At 43.7% G+C, this 24,163-nt stretch overlaps 1 long non-coding RNA gene across 2 annotated transcripts in view; it reads right to left on the reverse strand.

Moving 5' to 3' along the window:
- Nucleotides 1-6,820: 6,820 nt before the first annotated feature.
- LOC108309230 overlaps nucleotides 6,821-24,163 on the reverse strand; it is a 36,372-nt gene continuing 19,029 nt past the window's right edge. The window contains exons 3-4 of one of the 2 annotated variants that reach the window (XR_005201392.1): nucleotides 11,520-11,589; nucleotides 6,821-7,931 (exon numbers count right to left, since the gene is read on the reverse strand). This is a non-coding gene — a long non-coding RNA (uncharacterized LOC108309230). Of the gene's footprint in view, nucleotides 7,932-11,519; nucleotides 11,594-24,163 lie in introns of both variants that reach the window. The other variant, XR_001827240.2, reaches the window with a different exon arrangement.

Here is a 24,163-nt window from a genome sequence, read left to right on the forward strand (position 1 = left end):
GGGAGGGGAGAGGAGGGGAGGGGAGGAAGAGAAGAAGAAAGGAGCCGGAGAGAGCTGGTGAAAGGTGAGGTGGAGGAGAGGGAGGAGGAGGAGGACAGGATGAGAAGAGGATGAGGTAGAAGAGAGAGGAGGAGGGAGAAGGTGGAGAGAAGAAAGGGGAAGGAGGAGGAATAGGAGGCAGGGGGACATGAGGAAGAAGAGGAGGAGGAGGAGGAGGAGGAGTGAAAGGAGGGAAGGGGGAGGAGAGACAGGTCTGTGCTCCAGAAACCACTCAATTTTAGCATTCCAAGAAGAGGGTTTTTCCCAGCCTGCAGGAGGCAGTTAAACTTTTACAAGGCAGGAGGAGAATGTGGGCAGCACCAGCACCTGGAGGCTGTTTGTTCAGGTAGCTGCTGCCTCTCCGCAGCCAGCCCATGCCAGGGTCACACATGATTATCAGCTGGCTCGGGGACTAGCTCTGTGAAAACTGGCAGCTGGTCCTGATTGGGCTTTGCTTGAGTTTTGGGGGCCAAGAAAGCTAGATTGTCACCTCAAATGAAAGTCTTTCTGACTTACCAGTTGAGAAAGAAAATGTTGCGCCCTCTTTTGGAGGAACTGCCAATATGCTTGTGGGTGAGGAGGAAGCAGATCAAAGCAAATCACCCTATTTCTTTAGGGAAGGCATCGGGTGAAGGGTGCCTCTGCTGTCTGGGTGAAAAGCAAACCTACTTCCTCCAGTCTGGGCACAAAGCTTTGACCCCTGGAGGTGTGACAGGGTCTCCAAGGCTGTGGCTGATCCAGACTTTTAGCCATGACACAGTCCACCTGATTTGCTGAAATGTGGTGATGCGCACCAAAAGACACTAAGACTGGCCGGGCACAGTGGCTCACATGTGTAATCTCAGCACTTTGGGAGGCCGAGGCAGTTGAATCACCTGAGGTCAGGAGTTCGAGACCAGCCTGGCTAACATGGTGAAACACTGGTTCTACTAAAAATACAAAATTAGCTGGGTGTGGTGGTGTGCATCTGTAATCCTAGCTGCTGGGGAGGCTGAGGTGCGAGAATCTCTTGAGTCCAGCAGGCAGAGTTTGCAGTGAGCCAAGATCACACCGCTGCACTCCAGCCTGGGCTACAGAGTGAGGCCCTGTCTCAAAAAAATAAAGCACTAAGACCTGTTTCTCTGGACTCTTCCCCAGTGCTTCTGACATGACGCTGTCTTGGAACATATTCTTAGAAGTTTACAAATTTCTGAGTAATGAAAGAAAGGCCCTGCTTAATGAATATTCCAAATATGGCTGTAAAAGCTGGGATGCGAAGACTGATACCACAAAAGTCTGAAGAAAATAAGATCGCCTTATCTAAAGCTTCGCTGCTTCCTTTCCAAGCCATTGTACTAAGACCGCAGATGAAACCAACTTCCGGTTCCTTTCGCTGTCACGTGTCAACGCGGCCAATCTGTTAAGTAAATGACACATAGTTATTGTGTGCCTTTGGCTGGGAGTTACAGGGCAAATACCACAGAAATAAGACGCTTGCCCCTGAGACATAGGACTGTCCATGCCAAAACAAGACAGTCCTGGGCAGAGATGGTTGGTCACCCTAGGTGTGACATGCAAATGGCCCAGCACAGGCATCCCTCTCCTGCCCACCTGATTAACTATGAAGACTTTTTAGGTTTTTCTGTTCACAACAGCTGGATCTCGGGGTGTTTTTCCTCTAAGAATCTCCATGGATTTTGATCAGTCTGCATGCCGGGCACACAAGGACAGTACGTGGTGTTTGGTTAAGGGATACATGGATATTTGCCATTTTTCCTGGCAACTTTGCATCTAAGCCCCTTCTTATGGGAGGAGAACCCTTCATCTTGAGTCTTGGTGGGAGGCAGCCGATGCCAGATTTCTGTTTTCCTTCATGCGCCACACTCTGGGCAGTAAAAACCTAGAGAAGAGCGTGTCCCTGGGGACTAACGAAGAGGGCAGTCATGTGACCTTGGCTTCACCCTTGAGAAGATCTCCACAGCCCTGGAAGATAGAGCTGGCTGTGCAGAGAGATAAGGACCCAGCCAACGAGTCTCGCTGGGACTGGGGGTAGTTGGGCAGAGTCCAGCAGCAGAGGAGAAACGAAACCAGCTGGCCAGGTTGGCAGAGCAAAATGTAGGCTCCAGGACAGCAAATGACATAGTGGTCTCCTCCCTGAGCTAGTTCATGATGAGGTATTTGTTTTTTATTTTTTGACAGAGTTCTGCTCTGTCGCCCAGGCTGGAGGGCAGTGCAGTGGCATGATCTTGGCTCACTACAACCTCTGCCTCCGGGGTTCAAGTGATTCTCCTGCCTCAGCCTCCTGAGTAGCTGGGATTGAAGCTACTGCAATCCCCTGGCTAATTTTTAAAAAATATTTTTGGTAGAGACAGGGTTTCACCACATTGAACAGGCTGGTCTCGAACTCCTGACTTTGGGTGATTCGCCCATTTTGGCCTGCCAAACTGCTGGGATTACAGGTGTAAGCCACTGCACCTGGCCAGGAGGTGCTTTTATTGTGTGTGTGGCAATGAAGTCTCTGAAGTTGGCTCTCAGATTCCCAGTTCTGTGAGCTACTCAATATATTTTCAGGAAATTCAATTTCTGCATATGCAGCTTATTTTAAGACCATTGATGTGGCTGGGGGTAGCGGCTCATGCCAGTAATCCCAGCATTTTGGGAGGCATGGCGGGAGGATCACTTGAGGCCAGGAGCTTAAGACTAGCCTGGGCAACACAATGAGACCTTGTCTCTACAAAAAATTTAAAAATAGCCAGGCCTGGTGGCATGTGCCTGTAGTCCTAGCTACTTGGGAGGCCGAGGTGGAAAGATCCACTGAGCCCAGCAGTTCAAAGCTGTAGTGAGCTATGATCTTGCCACTGAACTCCAACCTGGGCAACAGAGGGAGACTGTCTCAAAAAATTTTGAAAACCTACTTACAAGAGGAGATAGGTGTGAATTTGTAACGATAAGGACCTTCCCTTCTAGATAAAGAGAGCTACAGGTACCCAAAAGGCAGGAGAGCCCCTGGAATGTAGGGACACCAAATAGGGCCTGAGAGTCTAATGGAAGAGATGATATATTCTGATTTCCCATTACATTTTTGAAGTGAAGACCAATCAAAGACTTGACTGCTCTAGAAGATATTCAGGCAAGTCCCAAGGACCCATGGAGCAACGTACACAGTGTACATTTTAGCACAGGAAAAGAAGAAGTCATAATTATTTTTTTTCACTGTGGAAACTGCTTAATCTGGCACAATGAAACTCAACCAATCCATCAGAAAGCTATTTATTGAACACCTACCATATGTAGACTTGGCTAAAGCTTTGCACAGTCTGCTTGGCAGAGAATATCCAAGCCTAGACTCACATCACCCTACAACTGGAATCAGTTAGAGTGATTTGTAGTCTGCTTTAGAAAATTTTGAAAAACTAAATGTCTTAGAAAACCTTCCATTCACCCTGTAGTTCTTTTCCTTCTTGTTGGGTGACGTGAGAAAGAGAAGGAAGAAAATCGTGTCCGCCTATGGGTTTATTCACTGTGACCAGAACCTCATCGTTAGAAACAAAACAAAAACCACAAAGAGAGGAAAACAAAATAATTCTCTCCTGTCCGGGAATCTGCTACCATCAGCTTTTCCAGTGGGAACCTGATCCTCATTGCCTAGGAGTCTCTCACTGGTAGAGCCCGCAATAGGAGAAATTCCCTCAGGGGAGCAGTGAGTAAAGCGGTTCTCAAGCTTCGCTTGTTCAGGCCTGGAACACACTTGGAAAAGCTCATGGGAACAAAACCAACTAGTGCATGGAACAGACACTATGGTGGAAACTTAAAGGGGGTCGGTAGGACAATGTCTATTCCACAGTGGAATCAAAGGACAGCTGGAGCTCTGACAACTAAATGGGCCTGCTTCACTCCTTCCTGAATATGACCTTGAGCCTCAGGGTAACTGGCAGTCTTTGAAGCCTTTGGGTAGGAGTGTTTTTATGGGCTGTGTTATGCCACAGTAACAACCAACCACAAGATCCCAGTGGCTGCGAACCCCAAGATTGACTTGTTGCATCCACTACATTCACAAGTCAGCGGTAAAGGTGATTCTCAGTATCCTCACTCCAGAACTCAGACTGATGTAGTTGCCACCATCTGGGGCATACTGGTCACTGTGGAAGAAGGGAAAGAGAGATCTGAATGGTCTTATCCCACCTATTAAGTGTGCAGGTCCGACACTTCATAGCTGGGAGAAGTGACCGACACATGACATTTCCAACAGTATGGTCAGCATGGTCATTTCCTGACCATGTTCCTGAGAGTCAGGGTGCTGGGTGTGCTTTGTGAATGATACTAATGCCTTCTGCAGGATAAGCAAAGGCCAGAGCTAAAGTCTAGGACAATTATTTTAGCACAGTGCATAGATTGGCATGGATTGGCATGGACAATTATTTTAGCTCAGTGCATAGATTGACATGGATTGGCATGGACAATTATTTTAGCACAGTGCATAGATTGACATGGACTGGCATGGACAATTATTTAGCACAGTGTATAGATTGGCATGGATTGGCATGGACAATTATTTTAGCACAGTGCATAGGTTGGCATAGATAGGCATGGACAGTTATTTTAGCACAGTGCATAGGTTGGATTGGAAGGAAAATGCGGACTCAGCAGCCATCTAGAAGGCAGCTGAAATCATCTGGTGAAAATGATTCCCTGATACAGTGGCAATGAGAACAAAGAGGAGGCAATAGATGCACAAAACGTTACAGAAAAGGAATTTATAGAATGCATAGACCTCGTGGATGCAGGTGGCGCGCTAAAGAGAAGATATGAAGATGGCTCCGGTCTCCAGCCTGGAGGACACCGAGGATGAGGACGGCACTGCCAGGAGTTGGAACGGGAAATGGGAGGTGAGGAACATTTCTATGGGTTGAAGATGAATTACCCAGGGGAAAAGAAAGGTAGTTTTCCTTTTTTTTGTTGTGCAAATGCAAAGCAAAACAAAACCAATTCACTTGGCAGGCACCTGTGAGCACCTGCTCTGAGCTCAGCGTGGCATATTTTATAACCCCCACTGTTGAGGCTTCAGCAGTCTACACACACACATCCCTCTACAAGTGAAGGTTTTTATTTTCTTTTCAGATTATTGAAACTTTGCTCATTTTAACTTTTTTTTCTTTTTTTTGAGATGGAGTCTCTCTCTGTCACCCAGGCTAGAGTGCAATGGCGCTATCTCGGCTCACTGCAACCCCCGCCTCCTAGGTTCAAGCAATTCTCCCACCTCAGCCTCCCGAGTAGCTGCGACTACAGGCCCGCACCATCACACCCAGCTAAGTTTTGTGTTTTTAGTAGAGACAGGTGTCCCACCATGTTGGCCAGGCTGGTCTCCAACTCCTCACCCCAAGTGATCTGCCCACCTTGGCCTCCTAAAGTGCTAGGATTACAGGAGTGAGCTACTTTGCCCAGCTATTTCTGTATGTTTTTATAGTTGCTATAAAAGCTTAAACTTTTGCAGAGGACCTGGGGCATGAGATACAATGTGGGAACTCTGTAATGAAATTGACAACTCAATGAGCAGTTGGATGTGATAACGTGTTGATAAATCTCTGATTCCCACCACTCTGATTTCATCCTCGTTGCTCATCACTTTATATCTAGTCTCTCTCCGTTTCCAGGCTGGTTCTGTTTCTCCCCGGAAATGCCTTTCCCTTACCTCCTGGTCTATCAGAAATTATATTTAGTCTATAAGACACAATTCAAGTGGTACAGCAATTATGAAATACAGTATAGAGGCTCCTCAAAAAACTCATCATAGATCTACCATGTGACCGGTAATTTCACTTCTGCATATGTATCCAAAGGACACGAAATCACCATCTCAAAGAGATGCCTGCACTGCCACGATCATTGCAGCACAACTCACAGCAGCCAAAATATAGAATCAACCTAAGTGTTCATCCGTGGGCCCTTAGTGTAAAGTTTTTTATATGTGACATAGATATAATTATCATATATCACATATATAATTTCTATGTGATTATATATGTAAATGTCATACATATATACACACTATATATAATAGAATATTATTCAATCATAAAAAGGAGGCTGGCACAGTGGCGCACCCCTGTAATCCCAGCACATTGAGAGGCTGAGGCAAGCAGATTGCTTGAGCCCAGGAGTTTGAGACCAGTCTGAGCAACATGGTGAAATCCTATTTTGCAAAAATACAAAACTTAGCCTTATGTATGGGTGTGCCTGTGGTCCCAGCTCTTCTGGAGGCTGAGGTGGGAGTGTCCCCTGAGCCCGGGGTGGTAGAGGCTGCAGTGAGCTATCTGCAGTTAGCCTGAGCAACAGAGCCAGATCCTGTCAGAAGAAGAGAAAGAAGAAGAAGGAAGAGGAGGAGGAGGAGGAGGAGGAGGGGAAAAAATAATCCTGGGTGAACATGGAGGGCATTATGTCAAGTGACATAAGAAAGGCAAAGAAAGACAACTGCCGTGTGATATCACTTATATGTGGAATTGAACTCATAGAAACAAAGAGTAGAATGGTGGTTTCCAGGGCTGAGGGTTGGGGAATGGAAGATGTTGGCGGAAAAGTGTAAACTTTCGATTATAAGATGACCAGGTTCTGGGGATCCAGTTATGCTGCTGACAGTTAATGATTCTGTAGCACATATCTGAAATTTGATATGGGAATAGATAGTGTTCTCACCAAGAAAGAAAAAAAGGTAACCGTGTGGAGTGATATACACGTCAATTAACTTGATTGTGGCAATCATTTCATAATGCATTATGTACCAAATCATCATGTTGTATGCCTTAAATATATACAAGTTTATTTGTCAATTATATCTCAATAAATCTAAGGGGGGAGAAATGCAATTCAGGTGACACCTTCTCAAAGATGGCTTCCTGAGCTCTGGTGACAATCGGCAGCTTCCTCTTCTGTGTTCTGTCTCTGCTGCATTGACTCTCTCCATGTGGCTCCCTTCCCTGTTCATCTTCTTTGGAGTTGATGATGCTGTATTTCTCTCCTGCTAGATTATGCCTGAGAGGTGAGAGCAATGCCCCCACACCTTTGCTGAGTCTAGCAGATGCTCGTGCTTCTGCTGTTGTCTGTGAGCTGAAATTTTCACAGAGAAAGAGACTATGTGTTTTAGCAGATTGTGCATAACATTCAACACAAGCATTGCAGCCTTGGGGGTTTGATTCTTGCTCTCCAGTGTCACCACCAGTGGGAAATGGCTTCTTCCACCATAAGCCCTGAAATGTGCTAAATCACCTAGATTTCTTCATCCTCTTGATCCTACCATTGAAACTCAGAAACCAACACTCTGAAATGAGAGTCTCAGAAGCAAAAGTTTGTCTATGACCTTTCTCTTTCCCTCCCATCTGTCAGTCTTATTCTCTTCCCTTGGGAGCCATTGAAATTAGAATCCCTCTTCCCCAAGGCAAGTCAGAGAAACCAGAGCCTCTTTTCCCCAAAGCCAGCCGTAAAACCTAAAAATATTACTCTAGCATGCCCTTGACATTTTTTATGTAAAAAGTGGCCATAAAAAACTATCTCACCTACCATGTTTGACTGTAGGTCATAAGAACCCCATTGTAGAGAGGGTCATTCCCCAGAGAAAAAAGGATGCATGCTCAGAGAAGCCAAGAAGAACCTAGAGGACAGGCCTGGCTGGATTCTCCCTGCTCTGTTCATCAGCCTTAGATCACACCCGTTTTTTCGATTCATGCTTCTACATGGCTTTGCATACTCTCTCAAACCTATGCATAGAAATGAACAATTTCCCTTGTATCTCTGGGTCTTCATTCTGAAGGCTCTCGCATACATGTTAATACATTTGTCTGCCTTTTTGCTAATTAGTCTGCCTCTTGTGGGTGATTTTCAATGAAGCTTCAGAGGGCAAAGGAGAAGGTTTCCCTTGGCTTCTACAAAACAACAGGCAAAAAAAAAATGCTATGACATTTCGATTCTTCTCAATAGCTTCAAGATGTCTTACCATTTAAATCAATAATCCTTCAAAAAACATTTTATTGTAACTTTATGAAGTTTGCTTTAATCTAATAGAATAGCCAATGTAAGTGAATTTTTTAGCTTATAATTTTGAGAATATGACCTACACCAAAAATTACAAGAAAGGGCCCAGTGCAGTGGCTCATGCCTATAATCCCAGCACTTTGGGAGGCCAAGGTGGGCAGACAACCTGTGGTCAGGAGTTCGAGACCAGCCTGACCAACATGGTGAAACCCCATCTCTACTAAAAATACAAAAACTATCTGGGTGTGGCGGCACATGCCTGTAGTCTCAACTACTTGGGAGGCTGAAGCAGAAGAATCACTTGAAGCCAGGAGGCAGAGGTTGCAGTGAGCTAAGATTGCACCACTGCACTCCAGCCCGAGTGACACAGCGAATCGCCTCTCAAAAAAAAAAAAAAATTACAAGAAAGGTCAGCAAAATAAATTGTTGACTCTACGTAAAGGTCTTTGGGACATTGCCAAAAAAATCTCTGTAGTAATGGTGTTGATATTTTTATGGCTGCCCAGTCCATGTGGAAAAGGTCAACAAGTAGCTCTTACATAACTTACACTGAACGAATCCTCACTCATTCCCTTTCACAAATGACTATGTCCTATGGACTGAAAATATGCATCAAAAACTTGATGTGTGCTATTTGCTTAATTAAGTCAACAAACATTTATTAAATGCTTACTATATGCAAAAGACAATTCCAGGCATGTGAGATGCAGTAGTATATAAAACAGGTAAAAATCCTGCCCCCACGGCGCTCTTTGTAATACATTACCTAATCACTGCACTAGGCGTCTTCACAATCCTCTGAGCGGATTTTCTTGTGTTTTTTATCAGTGAGAAACTAAAGCTCGGGCAGAATAGGTAGGTAGATGAAGATAAAATGGCTCACCAACAGACAAGTATGAATTCACATCAGTTCTTCTGGTTGCAAGTTTTGTTTTACTGGAGTGCATTTCCAAAACTGGTGTTCTGTGAATACTTTTCCAAGAGGCAGATGTTTTCTAAAAATTACATTCCATATTTCAATCTGTTTGGGAAAGACTTTTTGCCGTAGGTTGGGTTCTAGAATGAGATGCTAAGATGCATTTTTGCATGGAAGAGCTTCTTAGGGCATGCTCTTAAGATCAACACCTAGAGAATGGAAGGGAAGGACAGGGGAGGGGAGGGGAGGGGAGGAGAGGGGATGGAGCAGGATGAGACAGCGGGAAAATTGAGTGGCAATGCAGTCTTAGGGCAAGCCTCCACTGACACTGCAGGGAATTCTGACGATGAGATGATCCTTCGAGGCTGTCCTGAGCTGGGTCGAGATGACCATGTCTTTATGCCTCCAAATCAATTGGTTACTGGCTATGATCTATCCCAGGAAGTGGGCATGACCTTGAGCAAGGTAACTCTTTTCAGCTGAGCACATCCCCAAAGAAGAGGTAAGGAGTGGTTCTCATGGGTACTGCCAGCAGCTGGGGCAACAGATCCTTCATTCCTAAAGGGACGTCTGGGACGTACATCCTAGGATCCACCAGACTGCGGTACTTGTAAGCACCAGACTAAATGCAATGAAACAGGTTTCTTTACTCTTGTCCATTTAGAGCTTTTAATGAGCAGGTTGTACTGTGAAGCTTTAAGAGGGAAATTTATTATGCAGATTTCCCCAAATTTATTTAAGCTCAGAATATTTTTGAGGTTCTGTATTTATTAAGATGCTCTGAAAAAAATATATTCAGGATGCATGTGTACCAGAAATTATAGTGCAATTGGACAAGTACAAAAAGACGGAAATACAAAATGCAGTCGCATACAAAAATGAATTCAAAATGGTTCACAGACCAAAAACTAGACAGCTCTTAGACGAAAGTGCAGGTATAAGTCTTTGTGTTGTGTAATGAGGCAATGGGTTCCTAGATATAATATCAAAAGCGTAAGTGTCAAAAGAAAAACAGTTAAGTTGGTCTTCATCAAATTAAAAACGTTCATGCTTCAAGGAACACCATAAAAAAAAAAAAAAAAAACCCTACAGAAAAGAAAAAAATATTTGAAAATCATATATCCGTTGAGACTTGTATCCAGAATGATATATGAAGAACTCTTACAACCCAATAATAAAAGGAAAAATAACCCAACTTAAAGACAAGCAAAGAATTAAAATAGATGTTTCTCCAAAAACACTTACAAGTGGACAATAAGCACATGAAGGGTGCTTGACGTCATTAGCCATCAGGAAAATGCAAATCAAAACCACAGTGAGAGACCACTTTGTGCCACTTCAGATGGCGTAATCAAAGACAGATAATGAGAAGTGATGGTGAGGATGTGAAAAAATGGGAACGTGCATATATTCCTGGTGGGAACGTAAAATGGTGCACCCAACTTTGGAAAACAGCCTGGCAGTTCTTCAAAAGGTGAAGCAGAGTTACTGCGTGATCCAGCAATTCTACTCCCAGGTATATGGACCCAGGAGAACTGAAAACGTTTGCCCACACAAAAGCTTGTACACAAATGTTTGTAGCAGCATTATTGAAAATAGTCAAAAAGTGGAAGCAATGCTAACATCCATCAATTGATGAACAGGTAAGCAATATGTGGACTAGGTGGGCATAAAAAGACACAATAAACTAATACACACTTGTGAGGGTTAATATTAGGTGTTAACTTGATTGGATTGAGGGATGCCTAAACAGCTGATAAAGCATTGTTTCTGCTCGTGTCTGTGAGGGCGTTGCCAGAGGAGATTAGCAGTTGAGTCGGTGGACTGGAAAGGAAGACTCACCCTCAACATGTGTGGGCACCATCCAACCAGCTGCCAGCGTGGCTAGAATGAATCAGGTGGGAGAAGGTGGGATGAGCTTGCCCGCTGAGTCTTCTGGCTTTCATCTTTCTCCTGTACTGGATTCTTCCTCCTGCCCTTGGACATCAGACTCTTTGGCCTTTGGACTCTTGGACTCACACCAGGGGTTTGCCAGAGACTCTCAGGCCTTTGGCCACAGACCGAAGGCTGCACGGTCGGTTTCCCTACTTTGAGGCTTTTGAACTTGGACTGAGCCACTCCTGGCTTCCCATCTCCTCAGCCTGGAGACAGCTTATTGTGGGACTTTGCCTTGTGATCATGTGAGCCAATTCTCCTTAATAATCTCCCTTTCATACATACATGCATCCTATTGGTTCTTTCCCTCTAGAGAACCCTGACTAACACACAGTGCTACCTGGAAAGCACTGTGTTAAATGGATGAGCCTGGAAAGCACTGTGCTAAATGGAAGAAGCCAGACACAAAGGTAATTCCATTTTATGAAATGTCCAGAAGAGGCAAATCCATAGAGACATAGAGATTGCCAGGGTAGTGAAAATTGACTGCTAACAGGTATGGGGATGCTGCTTGGGATAATAAAAATGTTTTTAAATTAGACAATGGTAATGGTTGCACAGCTCTGTGAATGTATTAAAACCATTAAATTGAACTTAAAGGATGAAGTGTATGGTATGTGAGTTACACCTCAAGATAAGAGTGGAGGCATCAATGAGAGGACCACTCACTTTGGACTGTGGGAGCTTTTCAGACTTCTCTTGCTCACAAATAAAAAGAAAAACCTCAAGTTACTTTGAGAAAATGTAAAGTGGAGGGAAAGAAGACATTATTGGCTAACATAATCAGAAAATCAAGAGATACCATTGGCTTCAAGGTCTTACTAAGGGGACATAATGGCACCAAGCAACCAGACTCTTTCCCCTCAATGTATAGCAAGTCCAGCAGAAAGACAGCTGATGTTTTTCAGCCTCCTTAGAGCCAGCAAAGGGAAGAATTTGATTGGTGCCACTTGGAACACAAACTTATTCCTGAACAAATCACTGGGTGGGGGGGGTGGCGTACAACAGGGATGGGGTATTTTCACTGGATGTCCAATTAATGGTTCATTAATTGTTCATGTGCCTATCCCTGTGGGATGAGTATTTTGGAAAGTTTTAGTGATTTACACGTTCTCAAGGGAGCTAGAATGCAAGATGAATCTAAAGGGAGGAGTGAGTTTGCAGGCAAAAAGAAAATAGAAAAAAATGCGAAGGAAGAGAATGCTAGGTAGAAGAATTAGCATGGAACTCTTTCTCTATCTGTCATTTCTTATGTCATTCTCTGCTACCATCGGGACTCCTTCCTAGGGGATTAAAAGCAAAGAATTGACAATGCTTTAACAGTGTCACAGTCATTTAAGAGAGAGTCTCACTCTCTCTTTTAAGCTGGAATGTAGTGATGCAATCATGGCTCACTGCAGCCTCAACCTCCCCAGCTCAAGCAATCCCTCCCACCTCAGCCTTTGTAGTAGCTGGGATTAAGGCATGTGCCACCATGCCCAGCTAATTTTTGTAGAAGTAATTTTACATTCTGCAGTGAAGATTTAGAAACTTTTATTCTAATGGGCTACTGCTATTTCTATGAAGAAACCTAATAGACTTCAACATGTAATAGACTACACTGGACTTTTAGGACTTACTCTTAGAATTTCCTCCCTTCTGGATGTTTTGGTTTTCCTAACCTAGTTCACACCCATCCCACAATCCTTTTCCTACCTTGATTCTCATAGTCCCACCTTTTGGCTACCAAAGAGAGACACTTTTCCCTACAAATCCGTTCTTTCCATTTCAGTGCATGGAATTAAAATTCTCCTAGTCACCCAAGCCAGAAGCGTGAGAGCACCTGTGATTCCTCCCTCCTTCTCCCATCCCAACAGCCAATCTATCGTCATCAGTTCCTAGAAATAGTGCATTTTAGTTGTCTTAAACACAGCTCTCCCAGCTCTGTGTCTCACACCGATAGAGATATCATGAGCTCATCATGATATCTCTCATGCTTGGATTACTGTAATAGCCTCTTCTGGTCTCCCACTGACATCCCCTCAATCCATCCTTCATCCAGTGGCCTCAGTAAACTTTTAAATATGCAAATCGGGTTTTGGCTCTACCCAGGCTTAAAATTCTGCCCTGTAGATCTAACCCTGTATCAATTTCCTTGGATGCACATTCCCTAGTCCTCTGGGCTAAGGAAGTCACTCTGACCTTTAGTATGCAAATAAAAATGTCTCAAGCTCCCATCTCACAGTGATGGAAAGCCAGTGTCCATCACCAGCTGACCCCGCATTCTTCTTTCCAGGGTTTCTCAGAAGGCGGATGTCTCTCCTGGTCCCCAAGTGTTCTGATTTCCTGCTTCAATTGAAGTCTCTATCTCATTTGTGTCTCTGTAGATATCTCTCTTATTCCTTAGAGATTGGTGGGGAAAGAATTTGACCCCACCTAAGAATTTGACCCAGATACAGAAAAGATAATTAATCTCAAGGTTTATCTCAGTGCTGTTACTAAAAGCTGGAGTCTCAAGTCAGAGACTCTTTGCATAGAGAGCCTCTTCCAGCGTTTAAGGGGCACGGAAAGTCAGACCTAAAGTAGTTTGGGGAAGGGGTAGAGAGAATAACCTCTACGCATAAGGGACACATGGAAATGTTATTATTGGAAGCCCTCTGCTAGTAAAAAGGACAAGAGCTCCAATAAAATCAGGGGAAAATGGGGACCAGGGACAGACACAGCTTGGGAACAATTCCCTTCGTGGGAATAGTGGGGACTTTTAAGTGCAGACACTCTCCGAGTCCAGTCTAAAGTCATTGCTGAACATAAAACACACCCCCTCTCTTTGACTTCTCTAGGCATCATCTCCAGCACAAGGCGTTTGTGTATAGTGGAATTTTCCTGAAGGGTTGGGACAATGGAGGAAGATCGCATTACTCTTAAGGCAATGAGTTCAATGGATCTTATTCCTTCCCAGAGTGTGATGAACAACTCCTAATGCACCATTTCAGTCTCTCCACAGTGTTTTAAGGTCAGTTCAAATCCTCACGGGGCGAAGTGCAGAAGTTAACGTTCCTAACAGCCTTGAGTGTTCAACTTCCTGTTACTGAAGTTGGCAATGTGTGTTGATGTCCAAATTTCCATGATAGACATGTATACATAGGATGATTTTTTTTAAATGAAGTCTCACTCTGTCACCCAGGCTAGAGTGCAGTGGTGCTATCTCACTGCAACCTCTGCCTCCTTGGTTCAAGTGATCCTTCCACTTCAGTCTCTCGAGCAGCTGGGACTAGAGGCACACACCGCCACACTCAGCTAATTGTTTTTGTATTTTCTTGTAGAAACGGTGTTTCACTATGCTGCTCAGGCCAGTCTCCAACTCCTGGGCTCAAGAGATATACCCACCTTGGCCTCCCAAAGTGCTGAGATTACAGGCACGAGCCACCATGCCCAAGCTAGGATGATTTATATCATTCATTTTTATTTAAAAAACCAGGCATTTGAGCTGATGACATTTCACACAACATGGAAAGTTTCCAAGTATATGTGTTTGAAAATGAAAAGTGAGAGCACTTTATACAATGTGGTTTTGACATACTTCAATGGAAGGCTCCATGTCCATTCTAAAAGCTCGGAAACACTTCTATTTTCCAGGCTTCCGTCATCCACCATCTTCCCGGATGGTGCCTTCCTGGCTATTCTGGGAGCAGCTTGAGGACAAGTAGAACACCCTATTTGGGTTGGAACTCCGTAGATAGTTTGTTGGGTGAAATACGGATGGATGTTTAGGTGGATGAGTGGCCTTGCCAGATGGTGGCCTGTTCACATGAAGCTGCTTCACGGGCAGTAAATTCCCCTCCCTGTCAGTGCCCCTAGAACCTACATGTCTAGATTTTCCAGAAATCTCCACCAACTTCTGAGCTTCAAACTCCAAATATCTTGTTCTTTATTTGCCTTCTGTACCTCCTCTTCTTTCTCTTGTTCATCTTCTTCATCCTAGAAACATAATTCAGACCTGGATTCAACCTCACCTTAAATGACCTATTTCTTCTTTGGTCCAAATGCCTTTGGTCTAATTGTGTATTACATTAAATGGGAAGTTTTGACTGAGGCGCCAAGACACAGTCAAGATCAGGCTCCGAGTGACGCAGACAGCCCAAGAAGACTTGCAAAGATAATGAACCTAACTGGTTACAGGACTCCCAAGTCCCTTCCTCACACTGAGGGCATAAAATAAGTTAGAGTGCATTTGGTGAGGAAGGATTTGTGAGAACAGTTTCTTTGGAGAGTGCTGTTTTAGGAGGACCTCCCACCAAGCAGGAAAATGGGAGGTGTACTTGCATCAGCTTGAGTCAAGAGAAGTTGGCTTTGGACACCTCAGAAGCTTTAGAAGGTGTCCCTGCATGTGGGAGAGTGGCAGACACAGGAGCCTAAATTGGTGTCTGACTCTCTATTGAGAAATCTAAATGGGAGCCACCGACTGGCCAGCTACAGTTGGACAGATCAAAACAGAGGAAGAGGCCCTGGGACTGGCCTGCTTGTCTAGAGTTTGTTGGGGCAGATGAAGTGACACACTTGCCAGGGTTCTGATGTGGATCAAGAACAAGAGTGAGCCAGTAAGGCCTACTTGAACATGCAAATCAGGCTGCCAGAGGGGATTTACATGCTTAGAACGTGACTTACATGCTTAGAACTTGTAAATCAAGCTGCCAGAGGGGTGTGCCGCCCTTGCTTTAGAGGCTATGGAAGGAGTAAATGACTAATTAAACCAGAGGAAGATCCACTCAGAGAAGAGATCTCTGGAACTGGAGGGAGGTGGGGAAACAGGGCCTCCAAATAACTCATAAAAGTGTGCCCCAAGATAAAGAGCTTCGAACCCAAATCCAGAAAGGCCAAAGCTTCGTGATGATCCAGTCAGTAAAGTAACAACTTTCTCACTTCTGTGACCTGTCCTCCACACTCCCACTCCTGACCCCACACCAGCCCCAGAATGACAAAAACCAGAGTTAGCAAGCTGGGGAAGGAAGACAGAAGAAAGCATTTCCCAAGAGGTAGGAAAGCAGCAGGCCCTAGTTTTCAGGGGAGAAGGGAATTATAACTTGGAATGAAGTTGAAATTTTTCCCTATTACGTGAGTTTGGACTTCAAGAATGGAGACTGTATTTTATAACTTAAAATGAATGTATGGATTTTATTATTTAAGAATAATTTTTTAAAAAGTCATGAGATAGCTCAAGTTTTAATCCAGCAATTGAATACGTTTTAAAATTCTATGTTGGTTATAGGCCATGAACCTATTTGTTTTATATCTAGTTACATAATATGCCCATCACATAATCCTTCTCATAGAAAATCCCCCTAGAACGGGGTTGGCAAAGGTTTTTGGTAAAAGCCCAAATCAAAAATATGTTAGGCTTTGGGGGCCATAGAGTGTCTTTTGCTACCACTCAACTCTGCCATTGTAATGCAAACACAGCCACAGGCACTATTTGAAAGAATGGGTGTGACTGTGTTCTAATAAACTTTATTTACAAAAACAGGTGGAGGGCCGGCCGAATGGGCCGCAGCTTGCTGACACCTTCTCTAGATTCTGGGCTTCTGGAAGGCAGGAGCTCTGTTAGGTTACTGTATCTGAAACACTCTACCCACTGTAGAAAAATGACTAGATAAAATCGAGTAGTTTCTCCCTCACCCACGGTGCAGATTCAGTTCATTTCAAAAACTGTCTTTTGTTGTCTTTCATAAACTCCCAAGAGAAAAGAATTGGTATCCTTACGGAGAATAACCTGAACAAAAAGGCATTTGATTGAAGTTAAAGGAGCTTATTTCTACATGAGTGAGCTGCACCTCAGGGTGAACACTAGTACCTCAGGGCATCTAAGCTTATATAGATTGCAAAGAAGGTATATTCCAGTACATTAAATTCTTTGCATATGCTTTGTAACTAGATCATTAAAATGCAAGTTTTGATTGGATATGCCTTCTCTTCTTTATCATTTTATGATTGATTTGATATGATGTCCTGGACATAGGGGATATAGTTAAATGTTTCTTAAATTTCATTCAGTAAACAGACAAGGGGATACTAAAAAATGCATATTTAATGGACGATATCTCTTTATTCAGAAGATTCTGTTAATTAGATAATATATGATCAGGGGCCAAGAGATACAGAAGTTGTGCTCAAACTAGCAGAAAGAAACCCCTGATGCTCAAAAAGCTGTTTTATCTTTGATAGTTTATGGTGAATTTATTTTAGTCTAGGTGTGACAGCATGGCATTTTGTCAGCATTACATACTTTTTGTTGCAATTTTATTGAATGACCATCTTAACAGCACAGATATTATTGGTATTGAGCTGCTAAGCCTCAGGGCTATTCAGAAATGCTAGATTTGTGCTTGAATTGGACAGATCCAGTGAAAACTAATCAAATGCACCAAGCATTGTGTCAGATACTCTCACATGCATTATCTTAGAAGAGAGTATATCATAGTGAATCGGAGCACAGCCCTGAAGCCACAGTGCCCAGATCTGGCCACGGGTTCCATCACTTGCTAACTATGAGACCTCGAGCAAGAAACAACCTCTCTATGCCTCAGTCTCTGTTTCTGTAAGATGATGAATAATGTCTCCTACATCAGAGGATTGCTGCGAGGATTAAATGCTAGAATGTATGTTAAGCCCTCAACACAGTGCCTGGCACATACTAAGCTCTCAAAAAACTTTAGCTATTTTGATAACCCTATTGAGTGTATCCTTACAGCATTGTGGTGGGTTTGGCATAATTACCTTCTCCTACCAAACAGGAAACTCATGTCATAACCTCCTCTAGGTCACTCAGGGCCAGAACGCAAGTGAGCCAAGCTCCTGACCGTAAACCTGACGTTCTGTTCATCTCACCATGAGGACTTCTCAAGGAGGACTGGGTCGAAGTGCCTCCCTTCATGCACTCATTCATAGCTTTGGCTCCAAATTTGCTTTAGAAAAAAAAATCTAATCCTTAGACGGTACCATTTCCACTTCCGAAAGTTAAAATTATATTTATGATGAGAACCTCTGAGTAGAGGTTTCATAAAAGTATTACATTTTTCTTCATCATAAAAGAAGGTGCTTTTTAAAAATAGTGTTACTTTGTTAGGAAGTGTAATAATAGTTGTCTTCTTGTGTAGTGTCCCTGGCTATTACTCAAAGCCAAGCCCGCTATGCCTTCATTGTTTTTTTTCCTTAAATCAGGAAAGACCTAAAATTTGGCTCTGAGATTTCCTTAATTTACAAGGAGAAATAATCCCCTGGAAGTCCAGTCGTTATGACCAAAGGAAAAACAAAGCTGTAACAAGAAATGACCAAAACTGAAACCACGGGGTTTTCAGAATTAAATTGTTGAATTTATGTCACATCCTTTCTTGGCCGTCCTCTAGATATATCTGCCAAAAGTAACAAAAATTGTTGCTGCAAGCAGAAATCTTCTTAGGTAGTGACACTGATCATACCTCCCCCTGCAGAGCCTTGGGGAAGCATCTGGAGGGAGCTTAGGGGTAGGCATGCACTGAGTCATTTCCCCCAGGGAGCGGGATTTCTTTAAAGCCATTTCAGACAGAAGAATGGTCACCCTCTGACCGCTGAACAGCTTTCTCTGGCAATTTCCAGAAAATCTGCTTCCAGAAACATTTTCTTCTTTGTTTTATTTTCACCACGAAGCATTTACAGGACACCTACTCACCTCTGCAGAGGCATCAAAGATGTTGTGGGGGGAAAATAATGCATATGACATCTACAGACTTGAGAAGTTATAACTTAAGATGTGGACCTGCAGAAAAGGTACATATGGCCGGGCACGGTGGCTCCCACCTGTAATCCCAGTGCTTTGGGAGGCTGAGGCGGGTAGATCAGGAGTTTGAGACCAGCCTGGTCAATATGGTGAAACCTTGTCTCTACTAAAAATACAAAAATTAGCTGGACACGGTGGCATGTGACTGTAATCCCAGCTACTCAGGAGGCTGAGGCAGGAGAATCGCTTGAGCCCAGGAGGCGGAGGTTGCAGTGAGCCAAGATTGCATCACTGCACTCCAGCCTGGGCAATGCAGTGAGACTCTGTCTCAAAAAATACAAATAAAAATAAAAAGAGGAGGCCGGGCGCGGTGGCTCAAGCCTGTAATCCCAGCACTTTGGGAGGCCGAGGCGGGTGGATCACGAGGTCAAGAGATTGAGACCATCCTGGTCAACATGGTGAAACCCCGTCTCTACTAAAAATACAAAAAATTAGCTGGGCATGGTGGTGCGTGCCTGTAATCCCAGCTACTCAGAAGGCTGAGGCAGGAGAATTGCCTGAACCCAGGAGGCGGAGGCTGCGGTGAGCCGAGATGGCGCCATTGCACTCCAGCCTGGGTAACATGAGTGAAACTCCGTCTCAAAGAAAATAAATAAATAAATAAATAAATAAAATAAAATAAAAAGAGAAAAGTTACATAGATAGGAAGAGGCATCATGGCCAATACATGGCCAGACATAAGTGACAATATTTATATCATAGCTACCCGAACGACTTACACTCTTCCAGCCTCGGTTTCCTCTTTATTACTGAGCAGAAATAAATAGAATAAAATCTAGAAAAACAATACAAAAGATTGCCAAAACTAAGAATTGGTTTTTTAAAATCTGAATAAAATTGACAAACCCTTAGCTAGACTAACAACAACAAAAAAGATGACTCAAATAGAATTAGAACTGAAAAAGGAGACATTACAGTCAACACCACAAAATACAATACTGTGAACAGCTATATGCTAACAAATTGGATAACCTAGAAAGAGCAAATAAATTCCTAGACACATACAACCTACCAAGACTGAATCAGGAAGAAATCGAAAATCTGAGCAGACTAAAAATGAGTTGAGATTGAATCAGCAATAAGAAGTCTCCCATCAAGGAAAAGTCCAAGACCAGATGACTTCACTGCCGAATTCTATCAAACACTTAAGGAAGAACAAATTCCAATTCTTCTAAAACTCTTCTAAAAATGTGAGGAGGAGGAAATACTTTCAGACTCGTTTTATGAGGCTGGCATTACCCTGGTGCCAAAGCAAGGCACTGCAAGACAAGACAATTACAGGCCAACATTCCTGATGAACATGGACACAAAAGACCTCAACAAAACACTAGCAAACTTTATTGAACAATACCTTAAAAGGATCACTCAGTATGATCAAGTTGGATTTATCCCAACTCAGGGATGATTCAACATATTCAAATCAATAAATGGGATACACCACATTAACAGAATGAAAGACAAAAGCTATATGATCTTCTCAATAGATGCAGAAAAAGCACTTGACAAATGCAAGAAAAGCACTTGACTTCAACATCTTTCGCGATAAAAACTCTCAACAAACTAGGAATAGTAGAAACATTTCCCAACACGGCAACATCCACGTGGGACAAGTCCACAGCTAACATTACACTCCACAGTCAGCGAAAAGTTGAAGGTCCTTCCTCTAAAATCAGGAATAACATAAGGATCCCCACTTTCACCATTTCTATTCAGTGTTGGACTGGAAGTCCTGTCCAAAGCAATTCGAGAAGAAAAAGGAATAAAAGACATTCAAGTAGGAAAGGAAGAAGTGAAATGTTCTCTGCTTGCTGAAAACATGATCTTACATGTAGAAAACTCTGAAGATTTCACCAAAAATTGTTCAAATTTATAAACAAATTCAGTAAAATTATACCATACAAAATTAACGCAAAAATCATAGTGTTTCTATATACTAGCACCAAACTATCTGAAAAAGAAATTAAGGGAAAAAATTACCATTTACAAAAACATTTTAAAAATAGGATAAATTTAATCTGTTTGTAACGGAGGAAGACGGGAATTCCACTGGCTCTAAGGTTGTATGAAAGAAAGGAGGCTGAGTGAATCAGGAAATTCAGCCTCATGAATTCAGGTATTTCCTGTCTGGGCAGGTAGAGGAAATCTACAAACTTCATCAATCGTGGAAGAAGCAAGGCTGTCCAAATTGTCAAAATGATGAGGGAAGAAAGTGGCCTCTAGACTTGAAATAAGAGAGAGAGGAAAAAAAATTTCAAAATATTACAGTAAGCGGCCAGGTGCGGTATCTCACATTTGTAATCCCAGCACTTTGGGAGGCCAAGGCAGAGGATTGCTTGATCCCAGGTCTTTGAGATCAGCCTAAAGAATACAGCAAGACCCTATCTCTACCAAAACTCTTTTTAAAATTTTTTTTTATTTAATACGGGGTTTCACCATGTTGATCAGGCTGGTCTTGAACTCCCGACCTCAGGTGATCCACCTCCAAAGTGTTTGGATTACAGGCATGAGCCACCGCACCCGGTCTCTACCAAAACTTTTTAAAAATTAGCCAGGCATGGTGGCATGCACCTGTAGTCTCAGCTACTCAGGAGGCTGAAGTAGAAGGATCGCTTGAGTCCAGGAGTTGAAGTTGCAGTGAGCTGTGAAGGCACCACTGCACTCCAGTCTGGGTGACAGAGCAAGGCCCTGTCTCAAGAAAAAATAAATTTAAAATAAACATATGTCAGAGCTTTGCTTAACTCATTAATGAGGGAACCATTAAGAAGGTAAAAGCTGATTCAAATAATATTTAAGGAACTGAGTATAGAACTGAAGGAAGAAATTTGAAATCCAATTACTTCCATTAGATTCAAAAGTGGTTTTTTTCTATAAGGCAATCAAATTATGACACTTAGACTTATCTTTCTCACCGTAGAAAAATAATTTACATCTTTGTCAAGCAAAAATCTACAAGTTAACACCTCAGGATTTGGGCCCAAATCAATACAAATAGTGAACCAAACGTAGGGAAAACCCACAGAAAATTGATCTTTGAGCCACATCTTAGTCCGCTGAGGCTGCTGTAACAGAATACTGTAGACTGGATGGCTCTGAGACACCACAGATCTCAAAGTTCTGGAGGCTGGAAAGTCCAAAATCATGGTACTAGCAGATACAGCACCTGCTGAGGACTCACTTTCTGATTTCATAGAAAGCCATCTTCCTCACATGGTGGAAGAGGAAACAGGGGTCTCCGGGGCCTCTTAGGAGTTCTCATCCCATCCATGAGTCTCTTATGAAAAGTAAGATGGCTGAGAAGGTACAGGAAGAATACTGGTGTCCTTATATGGTTCACAAGGACAAGGGGATCTGCACGCCAAGAGCAGTGCGGATTCCCCGAAGAGGACTTGGGCTGTCAGGACTGATGGAAGGGGTTGTAGCTGACTGGCACAGGACTCCTTAGTCGGGACCTTCTGAACTGCCTGTGAGGTTTTCCTACCCCTACCTCCTTCCTCTCTGGCCTGAGTGGTTGGTGCAGCTCCCCACTCTTGGTGCAGACCCCAGGAGCCTTCCCACTGGCAAGGAGTGCTGTCTCCAGGCTTTTCCCTGTGCACGGCCCTTTCCAATTCTGTCCACACCTCTACACTCACCGCAGTACCTGGCTCCATCAACACAAGGGAACCGCTCTGCAGTTCAAATTCACCAGCACTGCCATGAGAGGCGACTCTCTCCTCTCTGACCCCATCCCAGTTCACCCCCTGACCCCGCTATGCTATCTGTCTGCCTGCCTAACACTTGCTGTCTCAACTCGGGCCGCAGCTCCCCATAAGGGTCTCTTTCTAACAATGCTCATTCTGTTTCTTCCTCTTCTGATCAAGGTCAGCTGCATTCCTCCACCAGCTGAAGCCTCTGGGCTGTGGGCAGCTCCCCTCTCACTAACTCCCCAGCTGGTGTGACCTTGTCCTGTCTCTTCTCAGCTGCATCCTGCTGCCCTGAAGTACTTTGCTTCCGCTTCCCTGGGTTCTAAGTCTTCCTTGGCTCTAAGACTTGAGGCTGCCCCTCCACTCTGCTTTAAGACCACATCCCACTTTCTCAGAGCATTCAGACACATCCCGGGTGGCCTGTGGATTAGATCTCTTGTTCCCTGGGGTTATCTAGGGCTTTGGACCACAGAGAGACTATCTTTGCTGCTGTAGTCTCCCCAGTTTACTTCAAGGTCCCCATGGCCCATGGCTGGGGTAAGATTAAATGCAGACCATCCCCCACCTTGGCCCTACGTCTCAGGCCCTCAGGCTCCATCCCTGTAATCAGCTTCTCCTTGGAGGTTCTCAGAATCCCAGAACAGCCCCACATGAGCCTCAAAACAGCCTTCAAATAAATCCCGGTTGTTTTCAATTCGCCTTTCCAATTTTGGGAATAGCCTGAGATATAATTAGCGGAGGTATTTGTGCCTGTCCTTCAAAGCCTTTAGAAGAACCTATGTGAGCCAGAGCTCTGTTACCTGCTTTAACTGGCTTAGCAGAAACCAAAGAGGCACATGTGAGAAGAAAGAGAAGCCCTCTGCTTCCCTCCTGCCCTCCCAGTGGTCCCCAGCTCTGCGAGCTCATAGGGGCCTACTCAGGGACTGAACTCCCACCAGCCCCATTAACTCTAGCTCTGGGCAATATGGAAAGTCCAAATGCTTAGTCAAGGGCCTGTGAGTCTTTTCTCTGAAAGGCTCTTTTCCCTAAAGAATCCAGAGGCCCTGACCCTCTTCTTCCAGACGTAAAGCCATGGAGCTGCTGCCTCCTCCTAAGGATAGAGCCAAAGACGTAGAGCCAGGTACCCAGGGTTTGAGTCCTGGCCCCACTGTCTACTGATTGTAGAAATTTGAGCAAGTCAGTCTCTTAGCTTGTTATCTTATTTACAGTGTTAATGATACTATTCATTAGCAAAGACATGAAATCAACCTAAATGCCCAACACTGATAGACTGAATAAAGAAAATGTGGTACATATAGACCACGGAATACTATGCACCCATAAAAAAAGAATGAAATCATGTCCTTTGCAGGAACATGGATGGAGCTGGAGGCCATTATCCTTAGCAAACTAACACAGGAAGAGAAAATCAAACACCACATATTCCCACTTATAAGTGAGAGCTAAATGATGAGACCACATGGACACATAGAGGGGATCAACACACACTGGGGCCTGTTGGAGGGTGGAGGGTGGAAGGAGGGAGAGGATCAGGAAAAATAACTAATGGGTACTGGGCTTAATGCCTGGGTGAGGAAATAATCTGTGCAAGGAACCCCCATGATACAAGTTTACCTTTGTAAAAACCTGCACTTGCACCCCTGAACTTAAAGTTAAAAAAGACCCGTCATCTCATAGAGTTTTTTTCAAGGACCAGAGGAGATCTCATTTTCCCAACAATGAAACATCAGATAAATGAATAAATGTTAGTGTTACCATCCACAGTAATAATATGGCAAAAAGTCATAGTAAAATTTCAGATGT

The sequence above is a fragment of the Cebus imitator genome, unplaced genomic scaffold (assembly GCF_001604975.1).
Source record: "Cebus imitator isolate Cc_AM_T3 unplaced genomic scaffold, Cebus_imitator-1.0 Scaffold92, whole genome shotgun sequence".
Lineage (NCBI taxonomy): Eukaryota > Metazoa > Chordata > Mammalia > Primates > Cebidae > Cebus > Cebus imitator.